General features: G+C 43.5%; 1 protein-coding gene across 3 annotated transcripts in view; it reads right to left on the bottom strand.

The window, feature by feature from the left end:
* Positions 1-19146, bottom strand: part of pcdh9 (protocadherin 9) — a 658036-nt gene that overhangs the window by 204973 nt on the left and 433917 nt on the right. The gene's annotated exons all lie outside the window — the stretch shown is intronic.

The following is a 19146-nucleotide window of genomic DNA, read 5'->3' as shown; positions in this document are numbered from 1 at the left end:
GACTCATGCTTCGCACCATATTGCCAGCAGGACTGGGCAGCTCAGTATAAAACCCAGACGTGGGTTGTTACAGGAACGGTGGGATACAGAATGAGATGTTACAAATAGGATCAACTGCTGTTTTCCGTTTATTATACAGCACTCAGGTGTGAAGGAGAGAACGGAACATGGGGGGGAGAAAAAAAGGAAGATCTGTCAGGGAAACCTGAAAAGATTGGAGGAACTTGGACAAACTTCAGGGAGGGTTGACCCAATGACAATGAGAGACAGTATTTCACAGAATGGTACATTTTCTTCATAACATCCAGTTAAGACACCATCAATATCCTGAACACTGTCCCTAAAACGTGCTTCACTTTCACCCATTTTTCCAGGTTCCACATAACTGTGCACTCCACCAACGCACAGGCTTTCTCACACTGTCATCTTGGTATCTCACAGTTTGGGAATGCGGCTGTTAAGGCTCCTGCCAAATTCTTTTAGTTTATTATTGAGGACAAGCGTCCACTCAGGCTCTCCCTGGGGTCAGCTAAACTCATTTCACACAACATCTGTCTAAGGCCATCAGAGTGAAGACTCTCGTCACATCTGTTTCGATTAGATTGGCACTCAGATGCCAGCGATGGGTGATATTTCAACCAATTGAACTACATAGTCAGTGGCTATATAAATAAATAAGACCACTGGACTGAATGGGACAGAAAGCACAGTCATTTTAAAAGCAATCTAGGTAGAAAATCAGCACAGTATTTTTCAGTTCAGATGAATAAGAAGGTCTCAGAATTTTGTATTGTTAAGGGGAAACTGGTTTGATGTGTAGATATCCCTTATTGTGTTCGGTGAACACGCAAAAAGGTTTTTGAAGATTTACCAAATTACCTTGGATTCAGTCAGACCGCTGATTGGTTATTATTGAAGAAACACAGGTGTGAATTTTAAAGAAAAGAAAATCTGTCAAAGGAGGTGACCAGCCGACAATCTTGAACCAATTGAATAAAAATGCCTCAATTCCTTGGCTGCAGTCGATGTTTGACTTTAAAGCTAAAATTTTCATGAAAGACAAAGAAGTAACCAAGGCCAGTGACTCACATGGCCTGGGATCAATCACATAACCACCTCTACAAATGTACATGTACACAACAACAACAACTTGCATTTATATAGCGCCTTTAACATACTAAGAACACAGCAAGGCGCTTCACAGGAACGTTACTACACAAAATTTGACTCCAAGCCACATAAAGAGATATTAGGACAGGTGACCAAAGGTTCAGTGAAAGAGGTAGGTCTTGCAGAACTTCCTGAAGGGGGACAGAGAGGTTTAGGGAGGGAATTAAAGAGCTTGGGCCAAGGCAGTAAAAGGCACAACTGCCAATGCTGGAGCAATGAAAATCAGGAATGCGCAAGAGGCCAAATTTGGAGGAGTGTAGAGATGTTGGAAGGTTATGGGCCGGAGGAGATTACAGAGCCTGGGGTCGGGTGAAACCATGGAGGGATTTGAAACAAGGATGAGGTTTTGCCCACACATGGGGGCACAGGCAGGTGAAGGCATGAGTGAGGAAAGTTATATGTCAAGTGAGGAAAGTCATAGGTCATGGAATAAAAGGGACAGTAGCAACATGGATACAAAATTGGCTGAGGGATTCGAAACAGAGAATAATGGTTAATGGGTATTTTTCGGGCTGGAAGAAGGTTTATAGTGCTGTTCCCCAGGGGTCGGTATTGGGACCCTTGCTTTTCCTGATCTATATATATATATATATATATATATATAAAAAAATAAATGATCTAGATCTTGGTGTGCAGGGGACAATTTCAAAGTTTGTGGATGACACAAAACTTGGGAGCATTGTAAACTGTGAGGAGGAGAGTATAGAGCTTCAAAAGGACATTGACACATTGGTGGAGTGGGCAGGTGGGTGAAGTTCAATGCGGAGAATTGTGAGGTGATACACATTGGTGCAAAGAACATGGAGAGACGGTATAAAATAAAGGATGTGCAGGAGCAGAGAGACCTGGGTGTATATATACATAAGTCATTAAAGATGCAGGACAGGGAGAGAGAGCTGATTCTAAAGCACACAGTATTCTAGGATTCATTAATAGGAGCATGGAGTACAAGAGCAGGGAGGTTATGATGATCTTATGTAAGACACTGATTAGACCTCAGCTGGAGTATTGTGTACAGTTCTGGGCGCCACGTTATAGGAAGGATGTGAACACATTGGAGAAAGTGCAGAAGAGGTTTACAAGAATGGTTCCAATGATGAGACACTTCAATTATGAGGAAAGACTGGAGAAGTTGGGACTGTTTTCCTTGGAGAGGAGAAGGCTAAGAGGAGATTTAATAAAAATTTACAAAATCATGAGGGGTCTGGATAGAATAGATACGGAGAAACTGTCCTCGCCCATAAATGGATTGAGAGCCAGAGGAAACAGTTTTAAAGTTTTATGCAAAAGAAGCAAATGTGAGGTGAGAAAAAACATTTTCACACAATGAGTAGTCAGAGTTTGGAATGCACTGCCGGAAGTGAGGCGGAGGCAGGTTCAATTGAGGCATTCAAGAGGGCATTAGGTGATTATTTAAATAGAAACAATGTGCAGGGTTACGGAGCAAAGGCAGGAGATTGGCATTAAGTTAAAATGCTCAAAGAGCCGGTGCAGACATGATGGGCCGAATGGCCTCCTTCTACACTGTAACAATTCTGTGATTCTGTGACAAAGGTTGAGCAAAACGTGTGGGGGATACACAAGAGGTCAGAGTCAAAGGAATGGAGGAGTTTGTGCGGGACACAGTGACAGGGCTAGTGGAGGTTACAGTGGGCAGGTGGGAAAGGCTGTGAAGGGATCCAAACATGACAGTCAGGTGACCACCAAGATTAACTATTCATTCGTGCTTTTTGGCAGTGTAGAAAACCAAAGGTTGTGCTGGGTAGCAACGTAAACTATTAATGCCTATAAACACAAATATTCTAGTGGTGAGAGATCTGCGGCAACAGTCTGAGATTAAGACAATCTGTTCACAATCTTCCCAAGATAAGCTTCCAACCATATCCGTGCTATTTATGAGACTTCCTATTTCCACGCCCGTAACATCGCTCCACTTCACCCCACCTGCTGCTGAAACCCCCATTCATGCCTTCATTACCTCTAGACTTGTTGCTCCAACGCACTCCTGGCTGGCCTCCCACATTCCATCCTCCGTAAACTTAAGGTCATCCAAAACTTTGTTCCCTGTGTATTAGCCCTCACAGCAAGTTCCATTCCTCTATCACCCCTGTGCTCACTGACCCGCATTGACACCTGGCCAAGCAACATCTTGATTTTAAAATACTCATCTTTATTTTCAAATTTCTTCGTTGCCTTTCCCCTCCCTACCTCAGTAACCTCTCCCACCTTTACAACCCTCAAAGATATCTGTGGTCCTCTAATTCTGGTATCTTGTGCATTCCCAATCATAATTTCTCCATCATTGATGGCCATGCCTTCAGTTGTCTAGGCCCCAGGTTCTGGAATTCCCTCCCTAAAGCCCTCCACCTCTCTACCTCATTTTCCTTCTTGAAGATACTTGTTAATACTATTTGACCAAGGTGCTGGTCATCTGACCTAATGTCTCCTTATGGGGCTTGTGTGTCGTGCTTTGTCTTATAATGCTCCTGTGAATCATCTTGGCTTGTTTCATTACATTAAAAATGCTATATAAAAATAAATTGTTGTTGCTGTTGAGACAAGGTTTGCATCTTTGCGAATTCATAGGGCTGAATTTCCCCCCCATCGGGGGGGAAGTTGATGGGTGGGCACGGTGCCATTTTACGTGGGCGGGCCAATTAATACATCCATGCTGAAGTGCTATGCGCTCCCTGTGCGGGCGGGGGGATTCCCCAAGAGCGAGAGTGTGCTCTTTCACACATGCGCACTAAAGTGTCACATGAGTTGGGACATGCTCATAATTCCCAAAAAAAAAACTTTATTAAAATTTTTAAAACCTTACATGAAACCTCATCCCGCCCCTGGATGAGGTTTTGTGTTTTTTCTAGTTCCCACTGGAGCTCCTGGCCTGCCCGCCAACCTTAAGGTTGGACGGGCAGGTCCTTTAATTACTTTAATTGCTCTGTCAATGGCCTCCATTGGCCATTGACAGGTCGGCGGGAGCGCAGCTGATTTTGCTGCGCCCCCGCCTTCCTGAAAATTGAAATGGGGCGCGGTGACATTGGGAGTTCCGTCCAACATCACCGCGCATCATTTTACGTGTCGGTGAGTGTACCCTGCCCCCGCTCGCCGACGGTAAAATCCAGTCCATAGTCTGTATGTGTTTTTAAAAGGGACAAAGGCTCAAAAACCAAAAGTCAGCTAAATTTAGGTTTAACGTTTGCATACATTTGGAACGTCTGTAGATCTTATTTGTGTTTCATTCTTATCTTGTGAAAGGAGAATAGGCAGTCATCAGCTGATGGGAGAATCTGCAGTTTCCAAAAAATAGCAAGTTACCAATAGTGAGCTTTTTTGAATTCCCAGACTAGTGTTAGAATGAATATAAGCTACTCACACACAGGCATTGATCTTCTTCATGACATTTTCCACTGTGAATTAAAATGTGTAAACCCACTGTAATTTACAGTAGGATCACAGCTCATTTCCCATCGGTCGTGTAAGTGGAGTATGGCTCACCAGGCCTGGTGTAAACATGTTTTAATGCGCATGTAGTTGGGTTTACTTTTGTTTTGATGAACTCCATATACTGACTTGCTCCAGAAGACCAGCGTTGCTTTTCTTGTTAACTGCATCATCGGTGATAAGTCAGCAAACATGACTGATATTAAAAATGTACCTCCGCAAAGCCATACACACTGAGACCTGTTAAGTAAGGACACCTTTGGCACTGGCATTGGCTGTTTTTTTTTCGTCGGAGGTGTCTTTACTTTTAAAATGAATATTGCTGAAAAGAGAGACAAGTTGCCAAAGCTTTTCGTTTTTGCCCTGATCAGGACAAACACAAGAATGCCAAATTTCAAATGACCACAACAACTTATACCACAGGAGAAAAGGGTGCTGATTATTTGGCAAGCTAGTTCTAATTGGCTGAGGAGAAAGCAGTGAGCTTTCAAGGCTCCCCAAGCTCATAGGTAATTCAAAAAAGGCACAAGGTTTGAACATATTCCTTTTGATTGCAGAGAATCGGGCCCCGTGAATGAATGTATGTTACTTCTGGCAAGTGTAAATGAGCCATGTTTTGGGCTCATATTTTCAAAATGATCACTGCATGCACTGTTAACAAAAATAATTTCAGCAGAATGACGAGTGATTTTGTTACAAATATGAAGTTTACAAGTTTGTTATGTTTTGAGACATTTCAGGCAAAATGGAGCAGTGAAGGGAGGGTCATGTGACCTTTTTGAATTCTCCCCAATAACAAACTTGGGTGATTTTTTTGTTAAAGGCTAAAGGGGGACTCAGTTTGCCTACTGGGAAAGAGGTACGAGCTATTCATACCTGTAAACAGTGACCAAGGCAGTTGTGCTGATGATGGATAACCTGTTAGGGCTGGATCTTCATCCTGGGGGTGGGTATTGAGAGTTGGAAAGATTCCTGGCTTGACCTGCCTGCCTCGGGCGAAAGTGCCTGCATGGATGGGATTTTCATTGTGGAGGGGTAGGTGCAGGCTGCAGTCAGAGCAACTGACCTAGAGAAAAGTCAGGAAGCAGCCACAGAGGCTGCCGGGTGCCAAGGCAAGCTTTTAAAAAGCCCTCCAGCCCACCCTCCCCTCCCCTCCACCACACCCCTCACCCCCACACTCTCTGCATGCTCCATCCATGCCACCTCATGCCCTCACCCACCCCCATGGCCCCTCATACCTCCCCATGTCAAGCCACGCCCCTAAACGACCCCTATGGCTCCTTATGCCCCCCCCACCCCATGCCAAGCTATTCTTACATAAAAACCACTGCCATTTCACACCCACCTGCACGGTCCCATGTTGAAAGTGGTAAAATGTGCTTGGTGCATTGAAAACTGGCTGTGGTGCATAATGTGCGTGTGTCTGTGATTTCAGATTGACTCTTGTACATTCTACCATGCAAAGTGGAGTCTCAATAAGACTTTGGGAGTATCCATTTCCAGAGATTTCACTACAATGCAATCTATGGATACCAGCCCCACCCCCTGCAAAATCCTTGCCACTTTTGACCATTTGCAACTCCTAGTTGTAACCGTGGGCAAACTCCTCCGGTCCCGCCAACAGCGGGAAGCTTGGCGGGTGGGGGGGGAGGTGAATTTGGCGTGAGGTCAAAAATCAATTTCCCGGTGTCAGGATGAACATTAGGAAGTAAACTCTCGGGACTTTAAAGATGAATTAACGGAGGGTTGAGCTTCCCGATGAACAATGTCGAGAAGCCCTCTTGCATGCGTTAGCAAGTCACGCGTTGTCATTGAAAGGCCTCCTTGTCGGAATTAAGTTTCCCCTCCAAATTAACTCACCCGCCAGCAAGAAATCAGAACCTTCGCTTTTATGGCTGCACATCCGTGGCGTCCACCTGGCAAAGTAGACTTCTTCCATGAGTAATGGCGCATTGCCGCTGCATTGTCCTCTTCGGGGGTAGGGGTGGGGTTGGTGTGTCTGTAAATGCCAGCCCATTCTTGAGACTGGGTAATGGCAATACAAGTTGCGTGGAGGATGACCAAAGAAGGGAGGAAGGGTTTGCGGGGGAGGTTGGAGCGGTTGCCCAGCAAATATGGAAGGGTTAGTGCAGGCTGTCTGGGTGCCCTTTATACATGGTGCCTGGACCTTCAAACACAGGAGATAACAGCGGGGACGCCGAATCCTTGCCTGCCCCCACCTTGAGAACCAACAAACTCCTCACGGATGCATATGTGACGAGCTGAACAGCGCAAGGTCACATGTGGTCAGCCATCCCGCCCACCCCCCGCCCCACCGGAAATCAATCCCACTTCTGCGCCCACCACAGAACTTAGACTCCAGAACAGAAGATTCCAGCCTTTATTTCACCTGAGCGCAGCAAGTGCAATCCATGGGAAGTACAAACCCAGCTGTGAAATTCATAAATAAGTAAAGCAAAGAGAAAAACAACATCAAAATAAACATAATATTTTCAGTAAGAAATCGGTCAGCAGCAATCTCAACGAGTCACCTCACTGACAGTAATTAGGAATCATTCAGCCAGCTTGATTAAATCAGGTAATAGGATTTCTGTTGAATGAACTCTGCAAATTATATACAGATTCCGTGCATACTTTTTTTTTAAGAAAAACAACCTTGGAAAAGCAGCTCAACAAACATCAGTCGTTTAATTTAATTTGCTGTGTACAACACAATCAGCGAGCAGCCTCTGTTAGTTTTTACACTGGAATCAGAAGTGAATTCCACTTCCAGGTTTCTCAATGAGCAGAAAGAATCCCTTAGGCAACCTGGGACACTAATAGACCCTGACCTTTCTGAGCTGTTCCTTTTATTGACATTTCAAGCAATTTTGTATCTGTTGAGAGTTAAGACAAGGTAATCTTAGCATGTGCCATTATTGCGTTATTGTGACAATGCATCTTTGTCTGGCGTCTCTTTTCACTAATATTGCTTTCCTTTAACTAATTAAGTGCTGACGATGGGCGTTAGGCTTCATCAGGGTAAATAAACATTGTGCCCCCAACGAATAGTTTGCAACGCGCACAGCCTTGTGATATTGGTAACATTGGTAACAGAGACTACCGAAAAGATTTAGGAGAATGAATCCTGAGATAAGGAACTTAAAAGTTATGAAGATAGATTGGAGAAGTTAGGACTGTTTTCCTTTGAGAAAAGAAGGCTGAAAAGCGATTTGACAGAGGTGTTCAAAACCATGGGGGGCCTGGACAGAGTAGACAGGGAGAAACTGTTCCCAGTCGTGAAAGGATCGAGAATGAGAGGGCACAGATTTGAAGTAATTACTAGAAGGTGCAATAGTGACATGAGGAAAAACCTCTTCACGCAGCGAGCGGTTAGGGTCTGGAATGCACTGCCTGAGAGTGTGGTGGAAGCAGGTTCAACTGAAGCATTAAAAGGGAACCAGGCTGTTATTTGAAAAGAAAGAATGCGCAGAGTTACGGGGAGAAGGCGGGAGAATGGAACTAGGTGAGTTGCTCATTCAGAGAGCTGGTGCAGACACGATGGGCCGAATGGCCTCCCTCTGCACTGCAGCGATTCTGTGATTCTGTGATAAAAGCAAAATACTGCGGATGCTGGAAATCTGAAACAAAAACAGAAAATGCTGGAAAAACTCAGCAGGTCTGGCAGCATCTGTGGAGAGAGAAACAGAGTTAACCTTTCGAGTCCGTATGACCCTTCTTCTGTGATTCTGTGTTGTGGCTCAGTTGGGAGCGTGCCTGCTTAGTTTGGAAGTTCAAGTTTCACTCCAGAGACTCAAGCCCAAATATCAATGCTGATACTCTGAGTGCAGTACTGTTGGATGTGCTATCCTGTGGATAAGGCATTAAATTGAGACCCTATCTGCTCTCTCAGGTGGACATAAATGATCCCATAGTATTATTTTGAAGAAAGCAAGTGAGTTATCTCTGGTGACCAGGGCAAAGCTTATCCCACAAGCAACACCACAAAATAAACTGATTATCTGTTCATTAACACACTGCTGTTTGTGGGAGCTTGCTGTGTGCAAATTGTCATATTTCCTACATTAGAACAGTGACTACACTTCAAAAGTACTTCATTGGCTGTAAAGTACTTTGGGATGCCCTGAGATTGTGGAAGGTGCTATATAAATGCAAGCCTTTCTTTATTTTAACTGGGACTCTTTTTCTTCATGTCTGGTGCCTGCATTTGAAACCACTCCAAATATTTCATCAAACTTACATCAGGGAAACCCTGACAGAAATGACTGGTGCCCATACCTCATTCAACATTACTTATTTAGTTGGGTTGGATGTATTGGGGGGTAGCTAAAGGCTACTGCTCCACAATCAAAGGGACCACCAGCATTAAAAAAACTACAACAGCCTATCGAGGATGGGTAAGGCAAGCATTTTCTCTGCTTCAGTTCAGAACTTAGAATTTCATTAAATATAGAAGTTACCTGCTGTTTAGAAAGTCCAGTTGCAGCTGTGGATGAGAACTGTCCTTAAAATTCAATGCTTGTGGAGTGAGGGAAGATTAAATGCTTCCAAGATGAGGTTTGCTCATGGCAGAACCTAAAGGCAAGTAAGTAGTAAAAGTTGGTTGCCTTGGGGGATCATCTTTTCAGAGGCGCAGCTGATGAATTTGACAGTTTCAGTTTCCGTGGTCATGGGCCCTGTAGGACCTGCTGCTGAGAGGCTGCGGACTCCAGCGCTAGTTATCCAACACAGCCCCAGGCCATGTGCCAAAAGCTCAAGGATCGCTGGGTCAGGAGGCTGAAAATGAGCCTCCAAAAGTGCAGCCTTTTGTTGACGAGGCTCTATGGAAGGTAAATCATGGCTTCATGTCCTCATTGGGCATTTTGCAATGTTGGCCAATGTTACAACGATAAGATTTATATAATTATGATGTTTTGGACTGTGTCTTTAAATTTAAGTTGACATGAAGGGGGTCATGTGACTATTCCGAATCCTTCTCCACAACAAGCCTAGCTAAGTCAAGGGACCTGCTGGGCAAGGTGCGAAGTTTCTCATACCTTGGAACAAAAGGCAAGAACAGTTATGCTAACAGCAAATAGACTTGCTGGCTCCAAGCCTTTGGGCAGAAGAGAGAAGAGTGAGAGAGGGGGGGAAAGAACACCAGTTGGTGTGGTCAGCAGAGAGAAGGGGTATAGATTCTTTGCGAGCTATCAAAGTCCGACGCGGGAGGGAGACAGTTTCTAGTCAAAGAGATGGATTTCACAGCCACCTAAGGAATCCAGGCGATTTGTCCTGGTTTGATCAGAGGGAAGAAGAATCGTCGGAGTAGGCTGCGCTGCTAGTAGTGGATTTGGGAAACTCTCCAAAAGCTGATGGAAGTGCCTGGAGACAGTCACTTAAAGTTACTACTTGGTGAAACAGGGAAATATGAACCCACTGGACGCTGGAGGCAACTGTAGACTATTTTATATAAGCATCGTTTTTCCATGGGTAATGTAATGTGTACTAAGTATAAAAGAGGAACATTCCTTTCTGTGGTTTAAAGTGTAAGTTGCTGACAAAAATAGTGTTTAGTTAAGAGTGTTTTTAGATATTTGTTACAGTAAGAAAAATCTTAAAATATGAATTCTTGGCATGTCATTCTTTTCAGTTTTTAACTGGAAGTTCAAATTTCTTTATAAGCATTATCGGACTCTATGGGGATTTTAACACCAATCTCTTCCTTAGTTAAAGTGCAATCTAAGCGTGCACAGTTCCTCCAACAGCATCTTGAATGAAATTTATTTTCTGTACCCTCTCTGTGAGGGGCTAGTAGCAATTGGTTTAACTGCCGCCTTGTTACTGCTTTATCTGCTCCTCCTCCAGGTTGTCTGTGAATGTTAGGAACCAGGAGGATGGTTGATCAATGCAATGCTTTCACTTTCTTAACATGTAGAAAATAGTTAGGTTACTGAAATTAATTGCCACCAACAACAACAACTTGTATTTATACAGCATGTTTAATGTAGTAAAAAGTCCCAAGGCACTTCACGGAAGTTGACATTGAGCTAAATAAGGAGAAATTAGGACAGGGTATTGTGTTTTATGCCTTGGAGATATGCAGAGATGATACACCAGTTTTGATGTGTGTAACAGGAGTTTTATTCAATGCTTTAAAAAGTCTGCTATCATGCTTACAGCTTAGCTTAGCTGTAGTTTAGCTTAGCTGTCTAAGTGACCAAGCCTAGACTTAACTAATCATACATGGTGAGCGGTCAACAAACATACATAATGAAACGTCTAACAATTGAACACTACACAGGGAGCCAAAAGCTTGGTTAAAGTGGTAATTTTAAGGAGCACCTTAAAAGGGGAGAGAGGGGTAGAGAGGCAGAGGCTTAGGGAAGGAATCCTACTGTTTAGAGCCAAGGTGCCTGAAAGCCAGTGGTGAAGAGAAGAAAATTGGTGATGCTCAAGAGGCCAGAATTTGAGGAACACAGATATCTCAAAGGGCTGCAGGGCTGGAGGTGGAGAGGGGCGAGGCTATTGAGGGATTTGGAAACAAGGATGAACATTTTAAATTTGAGGCGTTGTTGGACTGGGAGCCAATGTAGGTCAGTGAGCACAGAGGTGGAGGCTGAACCAGACTCTTAATAGGACTCGAGATAGGAAAACTTGCAAAAAAAAGACTGAGAAAATTAGGAAAATAATTTTTGAGACCGAATTCCAGACACCATGGTTGAGGCTCCACAGTTTTAATTGTCCCTTTATTGACCTCATGCTGCATGTCATGTGATGACTGTAAATCACACCATTGCCAGGTCACCAACAGCATTATTTTCTAGTTTCAAGTGACTGTAGCGCTTTTAATTGCAAACAATGGCATAAATCCAAATCAAGTTAACTCAAGCAATTCTGAATTTCCTGAGTTTGATCCTGTTTTCTTTCTGCTAAGGCCTAGTTATTATAGGAAGGAATGAGTTCAGAATAATTGACTTAAGTAAAAGTAAATATCTGTTGTAAAAGCAAAATACTGAGGATGCTGGAAATGATTTTTTATTCATGGGATGGGGGCATCGCTAGCTAGGCCAGCATTTATTGCCCACCCTTAATTGCCCTTGTGAACTGAGTGGCTTTCTAGGCCATTTCAGAGACAACCACATTGCTGTGGGTCTGGAGTCACATGGAGCCCAGAACAGCAGATTTCCTCCCCCTAAACGACATTAGTGAGTCAGATGGATTTTTAGGACAATTGATTCATAGTCATCATTAGACTTTTAAATCCAGACCTTTTTTTTTTACTGAATTTCACCACCTGCAGTGGTGGGATTCAAACCTGGGTCCTGAGGGCATTACACTGGGTCTCTGGATTAGCAGGTCGGTGACAATACCGCTACATCATTGCCTCCCCTCTAATCTGAAACCAAAACAGGAAATGCTGTAAAGCTCTGGCAGCACCTGTGGACCGAGGAAGAGTTAATGTTTCTAGTCCAATCTGATTTCTTCAGAGCCCGTTCTGGAGCCATTCCAAAGAAGGGTCATATTGGACTCAAAACATTGGCCAGAATTTTCACACTGACGCGTAAAATGATGCACGGTGAGGTCGGGCGTGCGTCCCGACATCACCGCGCGTCATTCTGATCTTTCGTTCGGCGGGCGTGTGCCAGAGGCGGCTGCGCACCCGCCGAACTGTCAAAGGCCTGTTAAGGCCATTAGGAGACTAATTGAGACAATTGACAGGGCTGCCCGTCCAACCTTAAGGTTGGCGGGCAGGAGAAGAGCCCAAACGGACTTTGTGTCTTTCAGGAAACCTCAACCACGGGCAGGATGAGGTTTCCTGAAGGTTTCATTAAATAAATAAATATTTTGTTACACATTTCGTAAACATGTCCCAGCCCATGACACATGAAGGGACATGTCTAAATAATTTCAATCTTTCTTCATTTTAAACTTTCAATTAGAACTTAATCTCCCTGAGGTGGCTCCGTGCTTCAGGGAGGTTTCTGCGCTCTTCCGCATGCATGGTGGCACGCAGTCAATCGCGGGCGGCGATTGGCTCCACGCCCGCCCACGCCCACTTCCGACCAGCCCGCCCGGCAGGCAGAAGATTCTGCCCATTAACTCAGTTTCTCTCCGCACAAATGCTGCCAGACCTGCTTAATTTTTCTAGCACTCTGTTTTTGTTAAATGTCTGTTGTTCCTTGATAACTTTAATTCCTTGCTCAAAGTCACCAGAATGCTTTCCTGTTAGTATATGTTTGGTTTAACATATATTGTATGCATATGCAAGAGGCCTAATACCTATTTAAGACGGTTGTCAGGGATGCCTGAATATTGATTGATTCTTCATGGTGTCAGACATATGCCCTTGAGACATAACCCTGAAAAATTCAACCTTTTTGCCCTCCATTTTACACCTGAGAAACAGGCAAAGCAAGGCCTGGTTTGTATAATTTGGGACCTCAATGACCAACATCACCTTCTAAATATATGATCAAAAAATAATTCTGTCAGTGGGAATGCTCCTGAGCATTGAATCCAGCAGCTGAGTGTGTCCATAACTCAAATGATTTTCTGCAAGTGATCAAGTTTAATACAGTGAAAGAGATTGGAAATGCAGATTTCGATGACTTAGGCCATGCCAATATTGATCTGCTTGATCGCTGTAGGTGGGCTAAGCCTCTGGTTGTGGGGGTTCCAAATTCCTCTCATCGGCCATTGTGATCCAGCGCCACATTGAAATTACTACAGCATCGGTGGAGAAGAAATCAGTTAACGTTTCGAGCCTTCACGGCCCTTCGGCAGAACGGAAGCATAGTTAGGAGAGGGGTGAAATATAAGCTGGTTTAAGGTGGGGGTGGGGGGCTGGGGGGAAGAGAGAAGTTGAGGGTGTGGTGGTTGTGGAGATAAGCAAGCAGTGATAGGAGCAGATAATCAAAAGATGTCACAGACAAAAGGATCAAAGAGGAGTTGAAGGTGGTTATATTTGTCTAAGAAAAGTGCTAATTAAGAATGGAAGACAGGGCACTCAAAGTACAGCTCTAGTGGGGGTGGGGTGGAAAAGACTAACAAGGATTTAGTTTTAGATTTAAAAATAAAGGAAATAGGTGGGGAAAGAAGAATCTATATAAATTATTGAAAAAAAAGGGGGAGGGGGGAGAAACGGGGTGGGGATGGGGGGAGGGGGAGTTTAAGATCTAAAGTTGTTGAATTCAATATTCAGCCCGGAAGGCTGTAAAGTGCTTAGTCGGAAGATGAGGTGCTGTTCCTCCAGTTTGCGTTGGGCTACACTGGAACAATGCAGCAAGCCAAGGACAGACATGTGGGCAAGAGAACAGGGTGGAGTGTTGCCATTTTAACACTCCACCCTGTTCTCTTGCCCACATGTCTATCCTTGGCTTGCTGCATTGTTCCAGTGAAGCCCAACGCAAACTGGAGGAACAGCACCTCATCTTCCGACTAGGCACTTTACAGCCTTCCGGGCTGAATATTGAATTCAACAACTTTAGATCTTAAACTCCCCCTCCCCCCATCCTCACCCCGTTTCTCCCCCCTCCCCCTTTTTTTTCAATAATTTATATAGATTCTTCTTTCCCCACCTATTTCCTTTATTTTTAAATCTAAAACTAAAACCTTGTTAGTCTTTTCCACCCCATCCCCACTAGAGCTGTACTTTGAGTGTCCTGTCTTCCATTCTTAATTAGCACTTTTCTTAGACAAATATAACCACCTTCAACACCTCTTTGATCCTTTTGTCTGTGACATCTTTTGATTATCTGCTCCTATCACTGCTTGCTTATCTCCACAACCACCACACCCTCAACTTCTCTCTTCCCCCCCCCCGCACCCCCCCCCCACCTTAAACCAGCTTATATTTCACCCCTCTCCTAACTATGCTTCAGTTCTGCCGAAGGGCCGTGAAGGCTCGAAACGTTAACTGATTTCTTCTCCACCGATGCTGCCAGACCTGCTGAGTTTTTCCAGGTAATTCTGTTTTTGTTTTGGATTTCCAGCATCCGCAGTAGCTTTTAGCTTTTTGTTTTTATGAAATTACTACAGGAAGTTTTGGAATAAGCAATGGGAATGTGGCAGAAGAAAATGGCGTGCGTCGCTTTTTCAGGAAATTCTGAACAATTATTACGATTTGTCTTAAATGCAAAAATTGCAAACACATGAGCAATAATACAGGGAGATGTTTGCCATTGCTTTCTGTGAGGCTTCCTTTACAGCGTGGAGGGGTTCGGGCTTACTATGGAAACTCAATGTTTTCCAGTTGAAAGCACGTGTTTGGAGCAACTTTCAGCTATGGGTCCCTTCCTACTTCTAAGACCTTCACTTGCGATTTTACGAAAGCTTCTCGAAAATGTAGAACAAGGCAACATTATCATCTTTGAGGATACTCAATAACAAAATGTACTGTAAAATCAGAGCAAACAGAAAGAAAACTTGGACGCAGTTTAGTCTCCCTTCACATTCACTGTCACCACTAATTTTTCACATTCAATAAACTCATTCATGCCTTCTGTGTGCCTGTGTTTAAAGGTCTGTAAGGAAATGCTACAATTTTCTACCCTGGCCAGCATACACAGTACCAAAACAATGTCTCTCTAAATGTGTTCTGACTGGCAATTGATACTATCTCATCAGTCTGTGTAACTTTTTTTAACAGGACAGCGGTCAATAGTCTGGCAAGACAACATTCTCAGTGACGGTAATGGAATTTCGACATAGTATAGCATTTAAACCTATCCAAAGCAAAACTGTAAAATAAAACCACCTTAATCTGTTACACACTAAATGAAGCAGTGTTATATCTCATTAGTTAAATAAAACTTGCATTTATGCAGGACCTTTCATGACATCTTAAAATATTCCACAGTCAGTGAAGTACTTTTACAACAGTCACTGCAATGAAAGAAACATAATTTGTACACAGCAAGATCCCACAAATAGCAATGTGATAATGATCACATTGTATGTTTTTTTCAGTAATGTTGGTGGAGAGGTAAATATTGGCCAGGATGCCAAGGGGAATTTGGTTCTCTGGAATAGTGCAATGTGATCTTTTGCAGCCACCCAAGAGGGCAGATAGGGCCACAATTTAACAATTCACCCAGCAGTACAGCACCTCTGATACTGCAGCACTCCCACACCTACTGCACTGGAATTGTCAGCCTAGATTTTGTATTCAAGTCTCTGGGCTGGGACTTGAGCCCCTGACCCTTTTGACTCAGGGGTGAGAATGCTATCAACTAAACCATGGCTAGCTCCAACGCTGCAATGTGTTTGAAACAATGTTAAGTATATGGATGTAACAAAAAGAAAATCTCATTTTATGGATTCAGATGAAAATAAATCACTGCAGCTTCACTCTACTGTTTATAACATAATCTAAACCCACTAATGGGATTATTTTCTTGCAATCACACCCACTCACCCATTTTCTCTGTGTAATCGCTCCCACCCGCCTACCATACTCCATTTAACTGCCAATAATGTTGAAGCAAATAAATAAACTTATTAAGAAATGCTTTATGAAATGGGATCCTTTCTTAATATGGTATAGCTGGGGAGACAAATCTTGCAGAAATATTAAGAGAAGATAAGAATGAGTATGAATTGGTGTTAATAAAATCCTTTTTTAGACAACAGGAATGAGAGATCATTGGTTCATGGGTGTCAGTAAGTGGCAGCAATCTGTTAACACACAATTCTTACATAGCAGCTCCGTTTAAATGCTTTAACATACAGTCATGAAAGTTATCATCTTTAAAGCAACAAAATAATTTTCAAAAGGACTAAGGTCTCAAGGATGAGACGTGAGTTACGTAGATGGATTGGAGAAGCTAGGGTTGTTCTCCTTAGAGGAGAGGTGGTTGAGAGGAGATTTGATAGAAGTGTCCAAAATTGTGAGAGGTCTAGACAGAGAAGGCAGCAAGAAATGGTTCCCATTGGTGGAAGGGTTGTAAACCAGAGGACACTGATCTAAGATGGTGGCAAAAGAATCAATTGTGACCTGAGGAAAACTTTTTTACGCAGCGAGTAGTTAAGATCTGGAATACACTGACTGAGAGTGTGGCGGAGGCAGATGCAATCGGCGCTTTCAAAAGGGAATTAGATAAACAACTGAAAAGGACAAGAAACTTGCAGGGCTACAGAGAAAATACTTAGCAGGAGTTGCTCTTGCAGAGAGGATGCATACACACGATGGGCCAAATGGCCTCTTTCTGCACTGTAACAATTCTATGACTCTGTGATGATATAAACCACCCTGTGGCGAGTTGTAACCAATGTTCCCACTAGGCTGTGAGCGGGCGCTACTGCATTGCATACTTGAAGGTGCCTATAGGCCTCTTTCAATTTCTTCTCAGTAAGACACCATATGTGCTCAACCATGCATTGCAAGAAAAAGGACGTGCACAGCCAATTAAAATTTAAAGGGAACATTGGTTATGACTGCAAATTTTCAAATAATCTAGAGCAACCAAAAGTGATATCACGGCAGCAATGTATGAATGGGATCGTGTGGGGAGTCTGCAAGAAATTTGCACAGCTCTTCCCCTCATCCCACCTGTGAGAGATAGAGTGGTGGTGTTGACCAATCACACGCAGCACAAAAAGCTGATTTACAAACACAAATGCATCTACTACTCTTCGAAATAGGCTCAAAAGAAAGAATCATAACTACAGTTTGTCAACAATGACTGGCAATGAGTTTTTACATTGACTGATTTATTTGTTTTATTCGTTATTAAAGAAGAACATAGCCATTGATCTAAGGATAGATCAGTGGATAATAGCACATGTCGGGTGTGGTAATGACTCACATAGGTTAGCAATCTTCCTAGTTGAATCCCTGTTCTGAGCTAGGTGATCTCAAATGGGATGACTGTAGAGACCAGACAGGAGGCAAAACATGCTCCTGGTTATTAACTTCTAGATTGTCATCGAAAAGCATTTGTATGGTTGACAGGCAAGTCCATGACCAAGTGAAGGCATTCCCACCTCATGGCTAAGCAACCTGCTCTCCCTCACCATCTTTTTCTTTCTGTGACATTCTGTCCTAGTTCTAGCCCCATGCTATTATTGATATTCCCATAGCCAGTTGTACAATTTCACATTCCTACCATTGTAATAAAAATCCCTAAAGTCATCGGTTACAAATTTTTTGAGATCCAATTGCACCGCACAACAAGTACGTTGGGATAAACAGGTGCAACTGGAAAATTAACTCCTTCTCCATGGGGAGGTAGGTGGAATCTCACAGCCTCTTCTCCAGTCAGCAGGGAATTGGAGGTTGAGCAGGAAATGGGATGCTAGCTGCACTTGCATCAGGCTGAACTGTGTACCCCATGCTAAGCTTTTCAAGACAGTCTCAAAATCCACCAAATTAACCAGAGAACAATCTATTCTCATCAGGAATTAGTGGAGCTGAAATCTTTCTCCAGATGCAAACTCTATATTGCACCAAGCAGCATAAATTGGGCCTTCTTAATAGTGATGGAAACAGTAACAACCGGTCTGCTTGTTGCTATTATTTGTTAAGCCGCTGGGGAAGATGCTGATGTGTACTTATAAAGAAGTACATAGAATTTACTGCTTGGAATGCCGTTCTGAATGCAAGCTGCCGACTTATCACAGGTTGTTTAAAACCAACAAACACCAACAGCCTATATATACTGGCGGGTATCGCTCCCCCTGATATAAGAAGAATGGTAGCCAGCAAGAAAGAGCGACTCCGTCAAACATCAGATGAGAGGCACCCTCTACATGGTCATACACCTACACCCAGCTGCCTAAAGTCAAGGAAGAGCTTCATGAACAGTGTTGTTCCATTACAATCAACCCTATCTGAAGCCCGTATCGCCTTGTGGAAAGACCGGCTCGCCGGTCTCAAACAACCCCCAGCGATGGAAATTCTACCGGATGAAAGCCTTCCCCCAGGAGCGAATTGCAACTGGGCAACCTGGAAGTGCTTTAACAGACTTAGGACTGGTGTAGGTCGTTCAAAGGTGTCAGTAAGCAAATGGGGATATACAACCAGCCCGACAACTTGTGAATGTGGAACTGAGCCACAGACTATGCAACATCTCCTGCAATGCCTATCGCTAGAGGAACCCTGCACTGTTGCAGATCTTGCCGAATTCAACAACAAGGCACAAAAATGTGTCAGTTCTGGCTGGGCCATGTATAGACTGTCCGTGGACATGATAAGAAGAAGACTGCATAGAAATTGGCCATTTGGTACATCTCATCTATACCCATGTTTATGCCCCGCTTGAGTCTCCTCTCACTCTACTTCATCTCACCCTATCTGCATATCTTGCCACCCCTTTCTTCATCATGCACTTATCTACCTTCCCCTTCCCCTTCCCTTCACCTCACCTACTCCACGTGTCAGAATGTGGCACATACTCCCCACTCTCTGGGTAAGGAAGTTTCTCCTGAATTCCCTATTTGATGTATTAGTGACCATCTTATATTCATGACCTCAAATTAAGGGCATCTCACGAGCAGAAAAATCTTCTCCACATCAACCCTATCGAAACCCTTCCTAATTATAAAGAACTCTAT

Source organism: Cetorhinus maximus, chromosome 7 (assembly GCF_964194155.1).
Source record: "Cetorhinus maximus chromosome 7, sCetMax3.hap1.1, whole genome shotgun sequence".
NCBI classification, from domain to species: Eukaryota; Metazoa; Chordata; class Chondrichthyes; order Lamniformes; family Cetorhinidae; genus Cetorhinus; species Cetorhinus maximus.
The sequence above is the reverse complement of the archived record's forward strand: the minus strand, read 5'-3'. Positions and strand labels throughout refer to the sequence as shown.